The sequence below is a fragment of the Lygodium microphyllum genome, chromosome 15 (assembly GCF_053477565.2).
Source record: "Lygodium microphyllum isolate KBCC chromosome 15, Lygodium_microphyllum_v1.1.10, whole genome shotgun sequence".
Lineage (NCBI taxonomy): Eukaryota > Viridiplantae > Streptophyta > Polypodiopsida > Schizaeales > Lygodiaceae > Lygodium > Lygodium microphyllum.
Window position 1 is genome coordinate 134,397,694 of NC_141149.1, and position 22,516 is coordinate 134,420,209.

Genomic DNA, 22,516 nt, shown 5'->3' on the forward strand with positions numbered 1-22,516 from the left:
TTCCTTTTTTAAAAAATGCAAATCCTTGTTGCTTTACCAACAATGTTGTCCCTAGCTACATTTCGTGCTTACAATCAGCAAGGATATCAAAAGGCTCAAACCTGTGCATTGCAAAAAAAACACAGAGCAACAAGAGAAGACCTACCATTTTTAGCATACTACCTTTCCTTTGATCCTAAAGGCACTGCAATCTCCCATAGCTCCACAACATAGATCTACTCTATTAGTTGTATGCTTCAAACTGTGTAGTCTTATCTATAATAATACAAATAATGAAATGATATTTGAATTGTTTGCTCATGGAACCATACTGTATCATACTTACTAATGGGGATAAATGTAATGCCTATCCAAATCAATGCATAGTCTTGTGGGAATATGCAATGCTATCTAGACTCTCAAACTACAGGATTTACCAAACACATATGCTAGTGTTGAGTTTGCCCACAAGATAGGAATCCAATAGATTGAAGTATCATACCAAGTCAAATTGATTTATCTTACTAGTACATGCAAATAGGATATCAAAACCCTCAACTTACGTTCTTCATTTTCAATGTTTTAGCAAGCTGTTTAGATAGGTGGATGAAACATACAGATCCATCAAGCTCAAACTTCAACCAATCTAACTTTTTATTGGGATTTGCTACAACCAAAGTAGTAAGAGGTGCATCTAATGTAAGAGCACTAAAGTAGCAAGAGTTGTACCTTCTATGGATTTCCTTCATAAGGATACATAACTTGTGGTGGCAATCCAAGGTTTGATATGCTTCCCCTCCTCCAAGCACCTTGTTGGCATTGTTAGATATAATCAATACCCCACCCTCATTAGGTGCCACCAATGATCCATGGTGCTCAAAGTTCGTAGGCCCCCATTATGAGGAGAAGCCAAATGTGAGCCCGGACATTGGTTGAGTCCTAACTTGTATATCAGATGAGGTCTATGTGACTAGATGGCAAAAAGGTGACTATTATGGGTCTAATCTTTGGGTTAGATGGAGTGGTTAAGCTGGAAGCAACTCGAGGCACATTGCATCGAGTTGCAGGGTAAGGGAGTTAAAAGGGGCCCCTATTTTGGGGTCCAAGGGCCGCGGAAGCAGCCCCTGGCTACGGGGGTCCTAGGGGGGCCAGTGGCCCCCCTAGCGGGGGTCCGGGGGTAGCGCCCCCCCGATGGTAAAGGGAATATTCCCTGGCCGACTAGTGGAGGCTCATATGGTAGGTCAGTCAGGCCGACCTAACGACCTTCGCAGGCAATAAAAGCTAAACCCCTTCACAGCCATCGATCATTCATCTTTCACCCAGTCAGAGTTGTTGTTCCAGCTAGCCTTAAGCTCTTCACCTATCTTCTGTCTAGATCGCCATCTAAGCTTCACACAGTGGAAGCGCACGGGTGGACAGAGCCATCTTTGTATCAATTGTTTGGAGCTAAAGAATTTACTGATTCTCCTCTTATCTGTTGTGTACTCTCTATCTCTTTCTCAGATTCTGTTCGCTGCGCCGTCTAATTTTTACAGGCATAGCCCATGTCTAGAAGAGTTGCTACCAAGACCACTCTAACTCCATAGGCAAAAGCTGCTAGATAGAACAAGCCTCTTAGAAGTGAGATTTCAAGTGTGCATAGGCTTCATCTAAAAGATTCGACAAAGATTCACAATAAAGAATCCTTGATTTTCTCAAATGCTAGCTAAACATTGATACTCCTATTAGAAATGATGATGTCGATGAAAAATGTCCTACAAGCAAGCCATATTCCACAAGAAGTTAGATTGGTCTTAGCTATTGAATATCCAAGGTGAACTAAAGTACCAATCCATAGATGGTCTCAAGAGAACTCAAGAAACCACTCCTTCAAATCCAATATGACCAATGATTCTTATGAATTCATTAAGCTCCAAGAAGTCGATACAAAAGGTATCATTTTTGAGTTTTCTTCTACTGATTCTATGCATCATGGAATTCAGCGTGATCTCTGTTGAATACATCTCCTACTTCTTCCACATGTGATGTCACTGTGAGCCTGCAGCCCTCAGCTTACACATTGCTGCTAGTGATGTTTGCACTAATGACTGTACTCCAAAACATGTCTATCCACATGCTTTTTGAAACGTCCTACCTATGATATGGGGTGCTTCAAAGGAGAAAGGCATGCACTGTTTATTAATTGGTGAAAACTGGTACCTGAGCAACGTAGGGATCAATAATTTCAAATGATGTGTTGCTGCTCCCTCAGCCATAACCTATTTGAAGAGTTAAAATTAGCACCATGTAAAGTTGCAACTTGTGATCCTTCAAATGATGGCTGCAAATTTTGGAGTTAGTATACTGATAGCATTATAAAGAAACCAAATTCAATGTTTATACACTCACACATACAAATATTTTAGTTGGTTACACCTTAACACCACCTAATACTATAGAATCACAGAGAAACCTATCAATAGTGCTTTACAAAGTCATAAGGCAGCCCCTCCTAGTTTGCCTTGCCCATCCTTATTTATCCTCAACCCGATCCACTCCTCTCCTTTCTAGTGTATAACTTTCTGTACATGATACATCAGCTCCCTGCCCTGCTATTCCTTCCTCAATCTCTGTCTTTGACTTTCCTACCCACCACTTAATGCCTCTTGACTCACCACTTCAGCCTTTTCTAGCAAAATAAAGTGTAGCTAATTATATTATTCAAAACCATTAAAGAACTACCAAGGGCTCAACAACATAGCTGGAGCTGAAAGATGACATCACACATCATGAATAGAAGGCAATGAGCTAGGCAAACCCGGTATGAAGGAACAACTGCCCAAGCTTGCGTTGTCTTTCTTATGCCATATATTAGCTGCTCTATTGATGTCGAGCGTCTCCCTGAAGCTGCTCGCAGCCCATAAAGAGATTGGATAATGGACTTGTCATGCACTGAATGGCTCATCCAACTGAAAATTGGCTTCAAATTTTGCATCTCTTCAAATTTGATCTACTATTCTTAAAAAACCATGTTGAAGAAAAGGACAAGAAAAATTCTTAAAACTCTCACCTGAGCATTTGTGGTTACTTCCTTTGTGTCATGATCTTTTGGCATTTCATAAGGTAGCATCCCACTGACATCTTGCAAGCTGGAAACCAACATTGACTGGTAATTAGTACATGTGCTTAAACATTACTGATGGTGCCTTTGATGAAAGCCATGCCATGGTGATTGATGTTGCTTGATGTTGCTTGATGTAGCCCTTCATGTTAGCAGCCAGTTCCCAACTATCCTGACTCCTCAGCATCACCTTCTTCCTGTGCCCTATGTCCTTAGTTTTCTGCTCAATGTGAGTGTTGGGCACCATTGTCCAATTAGACTACCATTGTCCAATTTATGGAGGAAGTACAGGCTGTAGGGGCTTCTAGGTAGTAGAAGCACAACACCCCAGATGTTCATCAACTCACACACACACACACACACACACACACACACACACACACACACACACACACACACACACACACACACACACACACACACACACACACACACACACACACACACACACACACACACACACACACACACACACACACACACACACACACACACACACACACACACACACACACACACACACACACACACACACACACACACACACACACACACACACACACACACACACACACACACACACACACACACACACACACTCTCTCTCTCTCTCTCTCTCTCTCTCTCTCTCTCTCTCTCTCTCTCTCTCTCTCTCTCTCTCTCTCTCTCTCTCTCTCTCTCTCTCTCTCTCTCTCTCTCTCTCTCTTCCATTGGCTTGACCACCATAGTGGACGTCACTGCAATACTGAGACTCAACTGCCCTCCTCCAATAGACCTCAGGTCCACTTTATCCATGCCAGGTGGAGGTAGAAGCTCAAAGGCCTGCACCGTCTTGCCCAACACCAGTGCTAGTATTGGAAAAGCTATAATACTCCTTAGACAACTCCTGCTTGAGCCAAATGGGATTAACCTGAAGTCAGCCCCATTGAGCTCTATCTTCCACTCCAAAAATTGCTCCGGCATGAACTTTTCTGGCTTGTCCCAATACCTGGGATCATTTGCTATGACCCATGCATTTACTAAAACTATGGTGTTTTCTGGAATGTCATAGCCTCATAGCTTGGCTGCTTGGAGGTTCATATGGGGTACCAACAAGGGAATAAGCATGTTTCTTTGGAGGATTTCCTTCACTGTGGCCTGATACAAACAACACCAATGCTGGGTACCGATGTTTCTTCATCTTCATTGACTTGAAGAGAATTTTGCACACATGAAGTGCTACAGTTCCAAATAATCTTTTGCATAGATCTTGCATTTCATCCACATATACATGCAGAATATTTTCAAGGGTCCAAAAATTATGCACAAATCTGGGAAGCTTGCCTGCAAGTAGGCTAGATTTGGAACATCAGGCTCAGTTATTGGTACACCCTTTCCTAACACTGTATTCAATTCATCCCTTATTTTCTTTTGGATGTATGGATTGTTCACTAGCTCTGCAACGCCCCATTTCGATGATCACAATGTGGTCTCAATTGTTGCACATGAAAATAAGTCCAAACAATCATACAAGAACATAATTCATGAATGTTTGACAAGGTGAAGAATCTAAGCACTTTATAGAATCACTTTTCCCTAAAGTGATTCCTTGTAGCACCTGCAGGTGTACAATACTGAGTAGAGTGTCATCCATTATTAGACATTTTTCTTCCACCATGAGTGAGGAGAACTCCCTATCTATATACAGATCAGGTTTGTAAAGGCCCCCAGAAGTACTGAAGATTGTTCAATGCTCCAAGTGAGAAGATTGAATTTGCTACAGCAAGATACAGACGAATAGCCTACCTGCAACATTCATGTTTTGAATAAGATACAGCACACTGTTTTCACTGATCTCTCCTTTGAGGAAGGCGTCCAGAAAGAAGTCCACTCCAATCTTCTCCCCCTTCTGCCTGCAAAGCCAATTAAAAGAATACATCAGAAATTACAGGTCTTGCAGAATGGTAGGATTTGCACCCATACAACATCGGAACCTGTTTGTAGATTAAAGCATTGCACCGTGGGTCTCAAAATCCTCAATACATAGCATTTAGGTTAAGTAATGTTTCCTTCGGTACAGTACAATAGATGGTCGAAATCTACAGACAGGGAGGGAGCCTGGAGGGAGGACGGTGGGTGGTAGCTCAGACTAACCTCTCCATCCTCGTAGGAAAACAGCATGTGCACTTTCAAGGGGCTCATCACAGTCTTAATTAGCTGTTACCTTTACAGAATGTGTATGTGTACATATATATTTAGTGTATTATAGATTCATCGCAACAACAAAAACAGATCAGAGAGACATTTCTTCGTTATCTTGATCACAGGCCATCCATATAAAGCAGCAAATGACGAGTAACTCTTACTTCTAATTGCGCTCGTTAAGAAATGCATCCCGAAGAAATGCGTGCCTCTGCTGGTTGGCGTCCGAGACTTGCTTGAGGTACCCGCGGAGGAAGGGCTTGAAGGAAGGCACAAAGTCACCATAGACGTTGTACTTGAAGCTCTGCACGAGAAGGCCATTGTCCCTGTTAAGGGTCATGAGCTGCACATAGAGGGGGTCATCAAACCCTTAATTTGAACCTTGTGTTGAACATCATCCTGTAGACAATGTTGTACATCATGAGCTGCAGATGGTTGCGGATGACAATACTTGTGGTAAGCACATTGGGCTTCTTTCGGTGCTTCTGATTCTAGCTAAAGTTTTATGTAAAATGAAATGAGCTAAACAATCGTGGTAGGGCCAACACATTCACACAACCCAATCGCGAATAGCTTTGGACCACCAGATTGGTCTCGAATACCTAGGGGCGGATGCAAACATACAAATAGCATCAATATATGGTGGTATGGGAACAAAGCAATAGACCTAGGTAGAAAGAGGTAGAGGAGAAGCCCGACCTTATCCTAGAATAACCTTTAGATACTTAGGCTATCCATTGTGGGTTGATATTATTTAGTGAGAATTGAATGAGTTATGGACATACTCTACAAGAAGTTGAGATATTCATCTACAACTACCTAGCCTTTATATGGAAGATTGAAGGTGATATGGCAATATATCAATCCAGAAATCCACTTCTATCTACCCCTAACAAGCTAGAATCAGAAGTCCCTGATCTCTTTGACAGCAAGGTCTATCTCTTGGACTACTTGTTGGGCTAATTGTTGGTGGCATCTAATTTTGACAATGTGAGTTTTCTACTCAATGTGAGTGTTGGGCACCATTATTAAGAACTAAAGTAGACAATTCACTCAATCAAAATATCTTTTGTAATACAAAAAAAGAACCAAATTCAATTGAGTAATAACAATAAACAAACATATAGCTCATCCTCATCAAAAGCTCACTGATAGTTCAATTTCATTGAGTCCATGTTGAAGACAACAAATTTTCCCCTTCTACTAATCAAACTATCATGTCTACTATAAGTGTTTATACGTATTTAGCTACTCAAATGTTGGCTAATAGTTAGTTATTAGTTAGTCATATGTAACAGTAAACAAAAGTAAGTTGCCAAAAGTAGAAAGGATTTCAAGAAGTGAAAGAAGGTAGTAACAGAATGGAGGTATCAAGGACTCAATCGGGGACTTGGAAGTACAAGATGAGAATTGTGTGGTTGAGTACCCTATCTCCCAAGATCAACTTACTTATATGGAAAGTCACCATTAAAAATCAATACCAAAGATAAACAAGGAAAACTAATGTGATTTGCCCCACAATGACTTATGTGCTTCTGAAAGAAAGAATCATTAAGAGTTGTGGGGAGACTAGAAATAGGGAATTTGTGGCCAAAGAATCCAGACTTAACACAAAATGCACCCCCAAAATCATTAACACAACACTTATCTTTTTGCTCATGTAGGACCTTTAAATGAGCAACAAACTCCCAAGTATATGGATTTATCTTGTTCTCTCTCCACCTTGGTAATGCTTGTTCTGTAAACCACCTTTAATTAGAATCACTTTAGGTCCCCTTCTTATGATCATGCATTTTTTTGTGGGTAATCTTTTGGGACACCTACATATTATAGTGATAGGACAACTGGATGGGCTATGGTGTTGAGTGTTGAAATGACTTGTTTTTTGGTTGATTTTGGTTGTTTTTGAGAGCTGAATGGTTGATTTTATGGGATGATTGGTTGATTTGGAAGTGGATTGAGAGTGTTTTGGATGATATTGATTGTGTTTTGGAAGTTCATGATGTTTGTTGATGGTTCTGTGATGTTCTGATAGGTTCTGAATGGTTCTGTATACCTTCTGTTTTGCTCTGTTTTGGTCTGTTTTGTTCTGATTGTCTTCTGTAAGGAGGGATGAAGTATTGATTGATGAAGAATGAGATATTGTGAAAGCTTATTGAATGTTTTGTGAGAGATTGAAATGGTTTGAGAGTGAGTTATGAGGTTTTGATAACCTTCTGTAACCTTCTGTAGGTCTTCTGTAGAGCTTCTGCTTCTGTTCTGTTTCTGTTCTATTCTGTACTGTAGCTGTTCTGGTACTGTTCTGTAGACTGTTCTGTATGCTTCTGTAAGTGTTCTGTGGAATGTATGTGTGACTTTGGGAAAGTTTTCTAGCCTTGGAAAGAGGTGAATACAAGTGCAAAAGAGCTGAAGGAAGTGGAAGAAGTAGCTGTTAAAGACTCAAGAGAAGACTAGAGTGAAGTGACAGTAGTGAGCTATGAAAGGACACTGTAGTGGCTCTGGTGACTCTTCATATCAGACATACCTCTTGGGAGGGGTATCCACGACCTAAGAGTGATTATTGAGGGTAATTTTTGAGAGATTGTAGTGAGGATATGATGTATTATTGATGGAGTGAGAGAGAGAGAGTCAGAGATAGCCAATTCTACTGAAACAGAGTGATTGTATATGAGAGATTGAGAGAGAAGACTATGAAGATATTGAAGATGAATACTATGTGATGTATTTCCATTCCAAGATGGTGTACTTCTTTGCTTTCTTGGTTCTATTGATGGATTTTGTGAAGATATTGAAGAATATGGTTGATTCTATTAAAAACCGTGGGAGATCTACATGATGCTGCATGAAGATTTGTTGTGCCTGGTGTTCTTTTCTTCATTGTGATCATATGAAACATGGTAAACAAGCTTGTTGATGTTACAAGATAGATTTTATTGCAAGAGAATTCCCTTTTCCTTGGTGTTCCTCTCGGGGCTCCATGTTTTTGGTGTGCAACCGGGGAAACTTGCCATCAACAAGCATCAGAAGAGGCTAAAAATGAAGGAAATGGCATTGCCAAGAAGATAAGAATTCAATGGATGTTTGTAAAGTTCCTTCTTCCAATGAAGAGTTGGAATTTCTCATAATCAAAGCCACTTTCCACAAGAAGTTCATTCCACAATGGCGGAAACATATCACCATCATGATGCATGCTCTATGTGGTGGACAGTTTCCTCTTCCTGTTGAAGCAGCAGAAACTTGCATCTTGGTGGCAAATTGTTTGGGAACGAACTGAAGAGCAGAAACAGAGAGAATGAACATCCATGGAAGATTTGGCATTCATTGAGAAGTTTCCAGACAACATCAAGTGGGAGATTGTGAAGAAGCTTCAAGAGTCTTGGTCTGTAGAGGTTCACAAAGACAAGAAGGAAAAGAGTTGGAATTTGTTCGTGGATGCTCAACAGCAAGATACATGGGATGCTTGGTGTACTGATAATCTTCTGTTTGTTCAATTAGCAACCCACTGGAAGTTGGTAGATAGAGTGTTTTTCACAACATACACTGTTGAAACCATTAGAAGCTGTCATTACTATGATGATGGCACCACCACAATGCTCAGATGTATGCATTTTGACACCTTCAGAACCGAATACCTTCCTCTGTGCAGTGGCATGACAGCAGAATTTAGGGACGTTGAAAAGAAAGAAGTAGAAGAAATGTTGGCCAGAGAGTCCTCCAGAGACTGAAGCCTTCTGTTAACCCTCTGTGGAGCACTAACAACATAGTGGAGCCACACCTCTGATGAATGACGCAATAAAGAGGCAAGCATTGGAACGAGTCCAGAGGTACGTGAGAAGAGAGAAAGCAAGAATCAGAGCCGAGAGCGAGCTCGCAGCAGAAGTCGCCTTTGACGCCCTTGCGGAACTCTTTACAGAAGTCCCAATGGCACATCAAGCCCTTCCTTCTCCTGTTGGAGGTCCACTTCCAAGCCAGATCCGTCCTGGAAATATTGATGACAGGCCAGCGAATGTAGTCCCATTGCCAGTTTTTAAGGGAGAGTACAATGAAGACCCCGATCTTCATGTAGCAGAGTTTATGGTAGCGTGTGTGGCTAACAATGCCAGAACCCCTGAGCATTGGTTGGCAATATTCCCCGCCACTTTTAAGGGGGCGGCGTTTCAGTGGTATGAGAGACAAGCAGCAGGAACTTTTGGCACATGGGACGACCTGAAGTTGGCCTTCCTCACTAAATTCAAGCGTGAGGGTTTTGAAGAGCGGATGAGAGAGGAATTTATGAACCTAAGTCAGTCCTCTGGAGAAAAAGTAGAAGCTTATGTCTCACGAATGGAATCCATCCTGAAGAGATGGACTAACCATAATCTAGATGATGGCATTCAGAAGGGGGTGTTTCTCAGAGGATTACAACCAGAAGTCCGTAAGTTTGTGGAGCTGCAAAGACCAGCCACACTACAAGCTGCAACAGAAGGTGCAAGACTGTACGATGAAGTGGAAGCTAGACTAGCAATGAATACAGGAAGAGGAGTCCTACCTCCTCTGGTGCCAGGAATGATGTACCCACCAAATGCAGTTGCAGGGACTGTTTCCTATCCCTACCAATAGATGTCCCCGGTATCACAGTACAGTGCACCAAATCCACAGTGGCCACAATCCATGCCTCAAATGATGGCTCAACCACAACAACCATGGTCTCAGCCAATTTCCTCAATGACAAGTCAGCAGCAACAGTGGAACCCTACCAACTGGAGCCAACAGCCAACAGTTCAAACAGGAGCTCTAAATCAGAACCAGAACAGAGACCTCTCTGTACCAGCCCAACCAGTTTATGCAGTGATTATAGAAACTCCTCAAAACCCTCCTGCCAGTACGTCAGGAGGAGAAAGCTTGAAGGATTATTTATCTAACTCAGTTGCAAACATCAAAAAGGAGTTGATGGATGTGATTACAGAGCAACTACAGACGTTGAAAGTGAACAGAGCGAGCATATCCAACGTTGCAGGAGCAGGAAGAGATGTGATGCGGTCAAATACTTGGTGTGGTAAGTGTCATCAAGCAGGCCATTTAGCCACTGAATGTACACGAAATCCAACCATCCCTGGAGCCTTATGTTCCTACTGTTTGCGGAAGAACCATACAAAGGACATTTGCTCTCTGAAGGAGATGCATGATAGGAGAAGGAAGGAAGAAGACGCAAGATTCAACTTGCTGGAATCCAAAATGACAACACAAGATATTGGACCCAAGCCTAGAGAGTTTGGTCCTAATTTCGGACCCAGAAGATTTCCCTCTCAAAGTTACAGAGGAAGACAGTCTAGCGGTGGTCAGAGATCAGAAGTGGAGTGTTACAGATGCGGAGAAAAGGGACATATCTCACCAAATTGTCCAAATCCTCGAAGGTCAGTGGATTACAAGCCCTTATGCAGTCGATGCAAAGGAGAAGGCCACACTGCAAAAGACTGTCCAAGCCCAGCCCCAGTGAAAAACAGTGTTACAGATAGTCCAGCCAAGGCCCAAGAGCCTACCTCCAATTTAGTGGAATTAGAAGTTGCTGCCATCACGCGTGCAAAGCAGAAGGAACCACCTATCCAGAAAGAAAATAACCCTCCTGCCAGAACAGTGAAGTTCAATCTTCCACCAGAAGAACAGAACAGAACAGAGCCTAACAGTGCCGTACAGAGCCCTACAGTGCCACAGAGAGTTACAGAGACAGTTACAGAGATAGGACCAGAGGTCCAGGATACAGAAGAGGAGGAAGTGCCACAAGTGGCAGAAGAAGCTCCTGTAATTCCTCTGTTGGAAGAAAGAGGGAAAATGAAAATGGGTGTTGCCCCATTCCCTAATCGGTTAGAGAAGCCAGTGGATCCTATTAAGGAATACGATCTGGTCAGAGATCTAGATACCTTTAGACCAAACCTTACATTCCAACAATTATTGATGTTGTCTCCCAGTTGCCGGAAAAGGTTCAAAAGTATACTGACAAGAAGACGTGGCTTAAGGATTGCTCCCTCAACAACGACAAAGTCCAACAAGGCTCCAGAGCCTGTAAAAGAAGTGGATGTGGCTAATGCTTTCCTAGATCCGGGTACCCCAGAGACTGGCGTATGGATAGAAGGTTGCTTCATTGCAAATGCACTGATTGATGGAGGCTCATCAGTGAACATTATGACGGATGTGACGATGAAGGATCTAGGCCTACAAGGTGTGCAACCAACCCAATGGCTCATCAGACTGGCGGATCAGAGTAGAATCAAGCCTTTGGGCATTCTCCCATATGTGAAGACTACAGTGGCTGGAAAAGATTATTGGCTAACCTATTTGGTGGTGAAGCCAAACTCTTATGGTACATCCTATCCCCTGTTACTGGGCAGACCATGGCTTTTTGAAGCCCGAGCAAGGACGGATTGGTTCAAAGGAACCTTGACCTTGGGTAGAGGACCCAACAAAGTGGTGCTGAAACTGTATGGTTCTCAAAAAGGACATGGATCCACCTCCTTGGAATTATCTTCTGACTCCCCTAATGAGGCTACAGATGGAACATCAGCAGACGAAGATGCTGTCAAACAGATCCTTCCTAAGAAAACAGTGGCACATTCCTTAACAATGGATACTGTAAGCCGACTTCCAAAAGATGCAAAGCCATTATCAATGGGTGAATACTTCCTGCCTGAACCAGGAATGACTTCTGAAATCACTTCTGACAGTGAGATAGAAGCATGGATGTACTGCTCTCCTTGTTACATGGCCACAGCAGAAGCAGAAGCAGAAGCAGAGACAGAGGCAGGAGAGGAACCAGAGAATCTATTCTTCTGTTACAGAGCTCCTACAGAAGCAGAAGCAGAAGCAGAAGTAGAGACAGAAGCAGACGCAGAGACAGAGACAGAGACAGAAGAGGATGGATATGATATGGACAAAGAAGGTGATGCAAGTGAGCCAGAAGAATCTATCCCACCAGAAGAGGATACATTTGAAGAAGAAGTTCCAGAAGCATCAGAAACCGATGAGCTCATGCTATGGGACAGAAGGGTGATGATACCATTTGGTCTGGTAAATGGATCTTCTCATATGCAAAACCTTTATAAGAAATGGATTAAGAAGAATAAGCCGTCTTTTGAGAGTAGCTCCTGTCGTCCTAACCCATCCTTGCTAAAGAAAGATGATGATGATGCACCGTGCCAACAAACACCAGTCCCACAAACCCAACAGGCATCAGAGGGTCCCTGTTATGTGACGTTCCTGGATGTGTCTTCAGAAGATGAGTCCTCAAGCCAAGAGGTAATTACTTTTGAAACCAAACCCGGAACGGCTCTAATTCCATTTCAACGTCTTAAGGAGCAACCTAAGTCTCCACCAAAAGAAGAAGTTGGTTCTAATGGGACATCAGAAGAGGACACCACTCCCTTGAAGGAGCGGATCTCTACCCAGAAGCAGTCCGCGGGACCTTCATCCGTGAAGTAGAAGGTGAAAGACAGTTAACCTTTGTGGATGCTGAAGGCATTGAACGCCACTTGAAGGTGGGTAGCAGTCTCCCAGAAGAGGAGTTGTCAACCTTGTACAACTTGTTGAAAGAGAATTTGGACGTGTTTACATGGTCCTACAAAGACCTAAAGGGGATTGATCCCACAATATGTCAACATCATATTGACTTGGAGCCTGATGCCAAGCCAGTATGGCAACGACAGAGGCGAATGAACCCGAATTATTCCACATTGGTGAAAGCGGAGCTGCTCAAGCTTCTGGAAGCCGAGTTCATCTATCCAGTGGCAAATAGTGAATGGGTTTCACCCATTGTGGTTGTACCCAAGAAAAATGGCAAATTGCGAATATGTGTGGATTTCCGAAAGCTTAATTCCAAGACAAAGAAGGATCACTTTCCTATCCCTTTCACAGACCAACTGTTGGACACAGTGGCAGGACATGAACTTTATTCTCTTTTGGATGGATTCAACGGATACAACCAAGTCCAAATCGCAGAAGAAGACCAATCCAAAACAACCTTCACCACAGAATGGGGGACCTACGCTTACCGAGTGATGCCATTTGGGCTCTGCAATGCCCCTGCTACTTTCCAACGAGTCATGATGGCTGCATTTCAAAATCATCTGCATGACTTTATTGAGGTATATTTGGATGACTTCTGTGTCTATAGTTTGATCAGTGAACACTGGGGACATTTGGAACAATGCTTTGACCGATGCCGGGAGTATGGGATTTCCCTCAACCCCGACAAGTGCATATTTGGGGTCTCTTCTGGAGTTCTGTTGGGCCACATTGTCTCTGCACAAGGGATATCAACAGACCCTGCAAAGATCGAAAAGATCGCAGCTCTGACAGCACCCACCAACCTCAAACAGTTGAGGGGATTCCTAGGCCATGTGGGTTACTACAGAAGGTTCATAGCTCATTTTGCAACAAAGGCAACTTCCTTGCACAAGCTTCTGAGGAAAGATGCAGAGTTTACTTGGACAGAAGAATGTGACAAAGCCTTCCACACTCTGAAGCAGTGTCTGATAGAGGCACCCATTCTGCAACCTCCTGTTTGGACGAAAGAGTTCCATGTACACACTGATGCATCAATTGAAGGTTTAGGTGCTGTCCTCTGCCAGAAGGGCTCCTCGAAGTTGGATCAACCGATCTATTATGCAAGCCGGAAAGTCACTGATAGGGAACGGAACTATACAGTGACCGAGCTGGAGTGCTTGGCAATGGTGTTTGCCCTGGAGAAGTTTCGCCATTACCTCCTATCTACCCACTTTAAATTTTATGTGGATCATGAGGCCCTGTCCTTCTTGATGAACAAAGCATATGTGAAGGGACGAATGATGAGATGGCTCCTTTTATTCCAGGAGTTCGACTTTGAGGTGATTACTAATCCCGGTCGTTCCCATGTTCTGACTGATCATCTGTCGCGTATCCCACAAACTGCAGACAAGGAGCAAGATGATCCAGACCTCCCTGATGCTTCCCTATTCTTGGTAGAGACTGTAACTCCCTGGTATGCAGACATTGCCAATCTGCTGGCAACCCAACAGTATCCTCCTGGGATTTCTAGTCGGGAAAGGAAGAAGCTCATGCTAGAATCAGCCCCATACACCCTGCTAGGCGGTGCATTGTACAAGAAAGGCAAAGATGAAATGCTCAGAAGATGTGTTGCAGGGGATGAGATTGGGATTGTTCTGAAGGCTTGCCACGACGAGCCATGTGGAGGTCACTTTGCAGGAGAAGCTACAGCCAGGAAGGCTCTGCTAACGGGATATTGGTGGCCTACCATCCACAAAGATTCCTATGATTACTGTAAAAGATGTGATGCTTGTCAAAGAATGGGGAAACCCACCAAGACAAGTGCCATGCCACTGCAACCTATCCTTCCTTTGAAGCCGTTTGAGAAGTGGGGTATTGACTTCGTAGGTCCGATCGACCCTCCCACCAGAAGGAAACAGAACCGATACATCCTCGTATGTACGGATTATGTCACAAAGTGGTGTGAAGCTAAAGCCCTAAAGCGGGACGATGGTAACAGTGTAGCCCTGTTCATGTACGAGAATATCATCACCCGTTTTGGCAGTCCCTTAGAGCTGGTAAGTGACAGAGGCACTCATTTCCTTAACAAAGTCATGGAAGAGTTGACAGAGTTGTATAAGATCCGCCATCGCAAGTCCACTCCTTATTACCCCAGAGCCAACGGCCAAGTCGAAGTCACCAATCGCATCCTCTACTCGATTCTGACAAGAACAATTGCTGCACATCGTCGTGATTGGGACGATCGACTTACAGAGGCCCTCTAGGCGTACAGAACCTCCCATAAAGCAGCAACGGGACAGACACCTTTCCAGTTGGTGTATGGAACAGAAGCTGTTTTTCCTGTTGAATTGGAACTACCCTCTTTGAGAGTGGCTATCAAAGAGCGTTTGGGGGATGATGATTCACTGCAACGCCGTCTCCTGCACTTGGAATGTTTGGACGAAATTCGTAGGATGGCTCTACAGTGCATGGAAGCCACGCAAGCTCGACGTAAGGCTTACCATGACAATTTCATCAAGCACAAGGAGTTCAAAGAAGGTGATTTGGTCCTAGCCTATGATTCACGCTTTGGCAAGTTTCTTGGCAAGCTTCAACAGCGGTGGATGGGCTCCTATAAGGTACTTGTAGTCAACCCTAATGGCTCTGTCCAAGTACAGACCGTGGATGCCTCTGATGATCCCTTTCTGATCAACGGATATCGCTTGAAGAAGTACTTCCCTCCTTGGGGATCTTGACAATTACGGACACTTGATCCTTTCCCTCGTTGGCGCGGCATTGTACTTCTTATGATGCTACTTTTGATAGCCGTTCTTCAATCACTTCTGATGAAGAGGGTGCAACCCTCTGTCCCCTCCAAACCCCCTTCTAGTCTTGATTTCTTATCCTCTATTTTCCACCAGCGACAGTGGTGAGGTTGGTCTTGAGACATGGTTTTTCTACCATTCCCTTGCTCAACTGGAAGAGAGACAAAAAAAAAGAGAGAACAACAAAACAAAACAAAATATATCGGTCATGGGAGAAAAGGACTTAGGTCCCTGTCATGCCGACCTCTTCTTCGAGAAAAGGTGGAAACACCCTCGGGAATAGGGGAAAATAAGAAAAAAGAAAAAGAAAAAAAACCAACGAAGAAAGAAAGAAAAAAACAAACAAACAAATCTGTTATGAGAGAAAAGGAAGCAATTCCCTGTCATAGCAGGCCTCGTTCCAAGAAAAGGTGATAAACACCCTTGGGCGAGAAGCTGGCTGTGGAAAAGGTGGTAACACCCAGCAGTCCAGAAAGTGGATTCATTAATTGATATCCCTAGGATCCAATTCCGACGCTACCTCCCTTGGTATGCTGTGTCCTGGGTCTCTCTGCAAAGCGACTACCTGTCCTCTAGCAGACGCTATGTTCCTGTCCAATACAACGTTCGATTTGATGGCTACCTCCCGGGGTACGCCTCTTCAACAACTGATGACGCGATCTTCATCGACAAACAACAGAGTGCTGTGAGCTTTCATCCTAACCGGATGGGGAAGTGAGTATGGTTGCCCTCTGTATCTATCAACAAAGAGTGAGACAGAGGGTGGGGTGAGAGACCAGTCTTTTCCTTTTAAATCGAATGAGAGGTGAGAAGTGTGAATGAAGTGTTGCACCCACGGGATGGGCCTCTCAATGCACAAAGCACAATTTGTTTCTGTGCACTGCACCATAAGGCTCCCTTGCCTTCCTTCTCGCACCGTATGCCGGCACAGGGCGGGATGCACTGTTGCACCATCAACTGCGCACAAGGCATACACCCTTTGCACAAGTGACTGTGAGGATTACATCAATGGGTTTCAGGAAAAGGCTGCCCTCCTGTATCTATCCACAGAGCGTGAGACAGAGGGTGGGTTGAGTGTGACTGGAGTTTCTTCAATCAATTACCGAGAGGTGAGATTGAGGGACGTTACGACACTTGGAGTTAGGTATGTTCCCGTTTCCCTATGCACCCACGGGATGGGTTTTTACCGTCAACACAAGACACGTCACCCTGTTCTGTACACTGCACTGTAAGGCTCCCTTGCCTTTCTTCTTGCACCTATGCCAGACGGGTTAGACGCACTACTGCACCATCAACTGTGCACCCTGGCATACTCCTTCTGCACCATTTCCCCCTGGTCGCTTCCTCAACCGGGTATGAGATATGGGTTTTAATCATTCTTCCGCGAGTGATATTAGTCATGGGGCGAGTGACTGTTCTTTCATTCCAATTGAGTGATTGTGAGTTGAGTGTAGTATCCCTCATCATCGACGAATTTCCTGCGATTCCTTCCATCAGCTACCTCCCTGGGTGCTGCCGCGTAGTCCCTGCCATGACGAACGTGTGCGCTGTAAAGATGCCTTGGTCCCTCCCGCGCCGACAACCACACTGGACGTGCCGTCGACACTCAACCTTGATTCTTGACGAAACGGGCCAAGTTTTTCTAACCCTACACTTTGGTTTCTTCGTGCCGGTCATGTTTTAAGTGTGGGGAAGTTAGTGGATGGTCTGTGGCGTGGTCCTAGGTCCCTGTTGCTCGGTTAACCCTATCCGTTAAGGTCTTAAGTGTGGGGACGCGTCCCTGCGCGTCTATATTGCATATCTTCTGCATATGCCTTACCCTGCTCATGCATGTATACCATGACTTGCTTTTACCCTAATGGGATCCCTTTCCACCCATCCGGTTATGTTCCACCCACCCTTGGGGCTGTTCCCTTGCCGTTTTCCTTCATTCCCTGATTATGAGGTTTTTCCATGTGAATGCACCCTACGTTCACCAAAGTCCCCATCCAACCTTATAGCCCTATTCCTCCTGTTGAACTGATCATTTTTCCTTTTTACCTACCCCTGTTCCGGTGCACGGTTTTTGAGTTATTAATTTTTGAAGCATTTTACGCAATTTAGACGGTTTTTCATGTGAACGCGCTTTTCTTGCTTCGAAACCGTGATCTGATGTCATAGCCCTGACTAGCGTTTTTCCCTTGACATTTTTCCTTTTTATTCTGCATCATTTCGATACACGGTTTGTCCGTTATTAATTTTCCGAGTTTTTAAGACTTTTTCGTGTGTATTTTTGACATTTTTCCATGTGAACCTGCCCTATTTGCATCGGAATTCCAATTTGATTCGACAGCCGTGTCCCCTGTGCCTTCCCCCACCTTTTTCCTTTTTCCTCCACCCTTTTTTGACTTCTGGATTTTTACTTATTAAATTTTAAATGAGTTTTCGGGAGTATTTTTGGAGTTTTTCACATGTGAACCCCTCCTATTTCCGCCGAGACTGCGTTTTAATGTGATAACCCTGTGCCACCCCTTCCTGCGGACATTTGTCCTTCTTACTGCATGTCATTCCGATGAATGGTTTGTTCGATATTAATTTCCGATCCCATTTTCGGGTTCACTTTTTGGGTTTTTCCCATGTGAACGCGTCTTATCTCAGTCGGAATTATGTTTTGATGTGATAGGATTGTCGGGCACATCTTTCTACACAGTTTTCCTTTTTTCTACACCTCATTCCGATGCATGGATCTTTCGATATTAATTTTTAAATTGCGTTTTTGGTTCTTTTTTTGTGTTTTTTGCACGTGACCGCCCTTTACCCCTCCCAGAACCCCCGTCCCGTATTCTCCTTGTTTTCCCCCTGTAATCTTGCCCACTTTTTGTTTTTACACTATTTCGTTTTGACGTCCGGATTGGGAGTTATTAATTTTTCTTTATTTTTACATTTTTTCTCGCGCCCGTTTTGCGCGTGAACGCGCTCTTTTTCGATTTTACGCGTCTCCACGCGCCCCGGTCGTGTCCGCGTAACCCGTACCGTCTTCCCCGCGCCATTTCAATCCCGTCACGGTAAATTTTTTTACCCCGCCACGCGCACGCGCGCGGGACGAGGGTATGCGCCCTTGCCCCCCACCCCTTCCCCCCACCTGCCCACCCCTTCCCCCCACCTGCCCACCCCATGGCCCCCCCCATGGGCCCCCCACCCCTTCCCCCCAACTACCCACCCCTTCCCCCCACCTGCCCACCCCATGGCCCCCCCCCATGGGCCCCCCACCCCTTCCCCCCAACTACCCACCCCTTCCCCCAACCGCCCTTCTCCCTTTCTTTCTCTCTCCCTTTCTTTCTCTCTCTCCTCCTGCGTGCTGCTCCCCCCGCCGCCACTCCTGCTCCCCGCCATCTCTGCCCCAGCGCCTCCCTTCGCCCCTCCGTCGTCTTCTTCCCTACCCCCCCCTCCCCCCAGCGCCTCCCTTCGCCCCTCCGTCGTCTTCTTCCCTACCCCCCAGCGCCTCCCTTCGCCTCCTCGCCTTCTTCTTTCCTACCCCCCCCCCCCCCCCCCCCCCCCCAGCGCCTCCCTTCCCCTCCTCGCCTTCTTCTTCCCTATCCCCCCCCAGCGCCTCCCTCCCCTCCGCCGTTTCCTTCCCTACCCCCCCGGCGGCGTTTCCCAGCCCCCCCGACTTCGCTGCTCCCTCCCCCCAGCCCCCCGCAGCCTCCTCCTCCCTCGCCTCCTACCCCCCGCCCTTCTGCCTCCCTCCCCCCGCCGCTGTCTCCTCCCCAGCCCCGCCGCTCTCTCCTCCCCCGCCCGCCCTTCTTCTCCCTCCTCCCCCCAGCGTTTCGACCCCCCGTCTGTCTCTCCCTCCTCCGCCGCTGTCGACGAGCCGCCACGTCGCTGCCCTCCTGCCGTCGCGCCGCCCCAGGAGCCACTGGAAGTCGGCTGGCCACCTCCACCTCCTCTGCCGCCAGAAGCCGTCACCGCCCTCCTGCCGTCGCCGCCGACCCCACCACCTCCTCCTCCTCCCCCTCTCTAATCCTTATTAGGTTAGTTAAACTAACCTTTAATTTAGTTACACTAACCTTTAATTTAGTTAAACTAACCTTTAATTTAGTTAAACTAACCCCTAATTAAGTTAACCTAACCCTAAGTTAATCTGAGTTAGGTTAACTAATCTAACCCCCAACCCTAACCCTAGTTAGTTAACTTAGTTACCTAACTATAGTTAACTTAGTTACCTAACCATAGTTAACCTAACCCCAACTTAACCTAGTTCACCTAACCCCCTAGTAACCTTACACCTAACCCACCCCCTCACCAACTAACCTTAGGTTAGTTCCCTAAACTAACCCTAGTTAGTTCCCTAAACTAACCCTAGTTAGTTTACTAACCCTCCCCTAGTGAGTTGACTAACCTAACTATAGTTAACCTAGACTAACCTAACCATAGTCAACTTAATTAACTAACCCCTACCTAGTTAACTTACCTTGACTAACCTAACTTAGTTGGAGAACCTAGCCTAGTTGACTAACCTAAGCAACCTAGACTAATCTGACTTGACTTAGGTAGACTAACATGACTTACCCCACTAACCAGACTTAATTGACTTATGCCTAACTGACTTATTTGATTACTGTGATTTAGGTGACTTAATTAATCACTGCATTACTTTTTCCATAAAAAAAATTCAAAAAAATTTCTAAAAATTCCTTTTGCCTTTTGCCAATTTTTAGGAGTTTGTCCGCTGGAAATTACCTACCCTAAAATTTCTGAAAATTCAATATTTCCTAATTTCACCTCCAAATTGCCCATAAATGTAGAAAATTCATTTAAAAATTCTAAAAAAATTCTAAAAAATTCTAAAAAATTCCCCTCACCTCCCTTCATCATTTTCCCTTTATTCAAACATAAATAATCACAACTTAACACAAAAAAAAAATAATAAATAAAAAAATATAAAATAAACAAATAAACAATAAAAAATACAAATCAAGATAAACAACCAACACAAACCAAATCCACCCATCCGCTAAGGTGTTGTCATTGTTGTTTCATCAGTGGTCTTTACTTTTCCTTTCCTGGATTCCCTTCTTTTGGTGGACTCTTCCGTGCGCATTTCTGCATTACATACACACCCCTTCTAGGTATTTATTTTATGTGCTTTATTTATTTTTTATTTTTCCCCCTTAATCACAAATTAATTGTTAAAATAAACCCTTTAATTCACCCAGAATTTCCACGCGCATTCGTGCTAAACACACACATATTTTTTAATTAAAATCAACCAGCCGTTCACTTAGCACGCGCTACGTGCGCTAAAGAGGCACTTTAAATTTTAAATTAAAAAGAACCAGCCGTCACATGAGCACGCGCTAGCAAAAAAGCGCTCCACATCACCTTAATTTATAATCAATGAATTGCATTTAGAGACCCAGTCGGGAATCGAAGTCCGGGAATCGAATAACTGCACCGTTTTAACCTAATAATTGGTAAATAAATTTATAATAAGGAACCGCCGTTTTCTTGCTAAGGTTTATCACCTAATAAAAATTCACCCATTTTTAATAATTGATTAAAATCAACCCTTCATTAAATTAATCCCCCCTCACTGCACTTAATTCCCCTTTTTAATGAAGCGTTTCGTGGGATGGGTATGCGCAGTCATTAGTGTTATTTTCCATGGTCCAGTCTTGGTTCTATCACAGATGTCGTATTGATATGTGTCGGATATGGTATGGTTTTGGTTTCCTGTCTTAGTTACGGTTACGGGTACGGTATGCAGTTTTTTCTTTTATTGCCTGATACGGGGTTCAGGGTGTTTGTCTGATGCATCGCATGAAGCTTTCGGTCGCATTTGTCTCGAGGTCATGTCAAATTTTTTCTAGGATGTGGTTTGCTTGGGGTTAGTAGGTCGAGTCACGTTTTATTGGTAATTCTCTTATCCTTGGTTTTTTGTCTGTTGCTTTGCAGGCATTCTCCTTGATTGTCTGTGTTTGTGGTCTGTGTGTAACCATCTGAATGGCGCCTTCTCATGCTCCTCCCCCTATCCAGTACGTCCCACTAGTTAGTAGGGATTACTCGTCCCTACTTACTTTTGAGCCCCTCACGAAGGCGGGACTTGCTGCTTTTGTGGCCACTCCTTTTCCATTGCTTCCAGAGGATCCGTCCTTATGTGATGAGTTCCTGGCCTCTTACAGCAAGAAGACAGGCGTAGTCCAAGGCATGTCTATGACTTTGACATCTCGCGGCTTAGGGAAGGCTCTATCTTTACCCTTCAAAGGAGAACCTTTTGTGACCACTCGTCAGCTCTTTTCTAATGAAGAGATTCTCAAGCTGTTGCAGAAGCAGACAAGGGAAGTCCTTGATGTTAAGAAAGTGATAAACTCTTCAGGAGTTTCTTTTTCTATGATCACTGATCCCGTATGGAAGACGATGTGTCAGTTCCTTCAGGACAGGTTTATGCCTGCCAAAACGCCATCCTACTATTTGTCCAAAGAGCTTTTCACAGCTTCCAGGATGGTGCTGAAAGGAGTTGCTATTGATTGGAGCACTTACCTCCTTACTAAAATGGATCAGCATTTTGTTAAAGTCACGAGGGGTAATGTTACCAATGTTACCTATGGATCATATTTGTCTGCCTTCTTGACCTATTCAGGTTTACAGAAGACTGTACCTCCACCTCCTCCATCGGATCCAGTACCTCCTCCTCCACCTTCAGACGAGTCAGCACCTATTGACATTGAGGATGATGATTCTCCGCCTCCCTTGGTCATACAGCGCAAACGCTTGAAGAGGGTAGCGGATAAAGCCCCTGTTGTACTTCCCTCAGTGCCGATCCCTGCTACTTCTGGCAGTGAACTCCCTGGGTATCTCACTTGCAATAACCTGTTCAGAGCACATCGAGAAGGATCCTTGGAGATCTCAGTTCATTCCCTGAACAGTCTCGTTTCAGGAGATGCCATTCCTTTCCTAT

At 44.5% G+C, this 22,516-nt stretch overlaps 1 pseudogene; it reads right to left on the reverse strand.

Moving 5' to 3' along the window:
• Positions 1 to 3,781: 3,781 nt before the first annotated feature.
• Positions 3,782 to 5,893, reverse strand: LOC148025102 (trans-cinnamate 4-monooxygenase-like; annotated as a pseudogene).
• Positions 5,894 to 22,516: the final 16,623 nt, after the last annotated feature.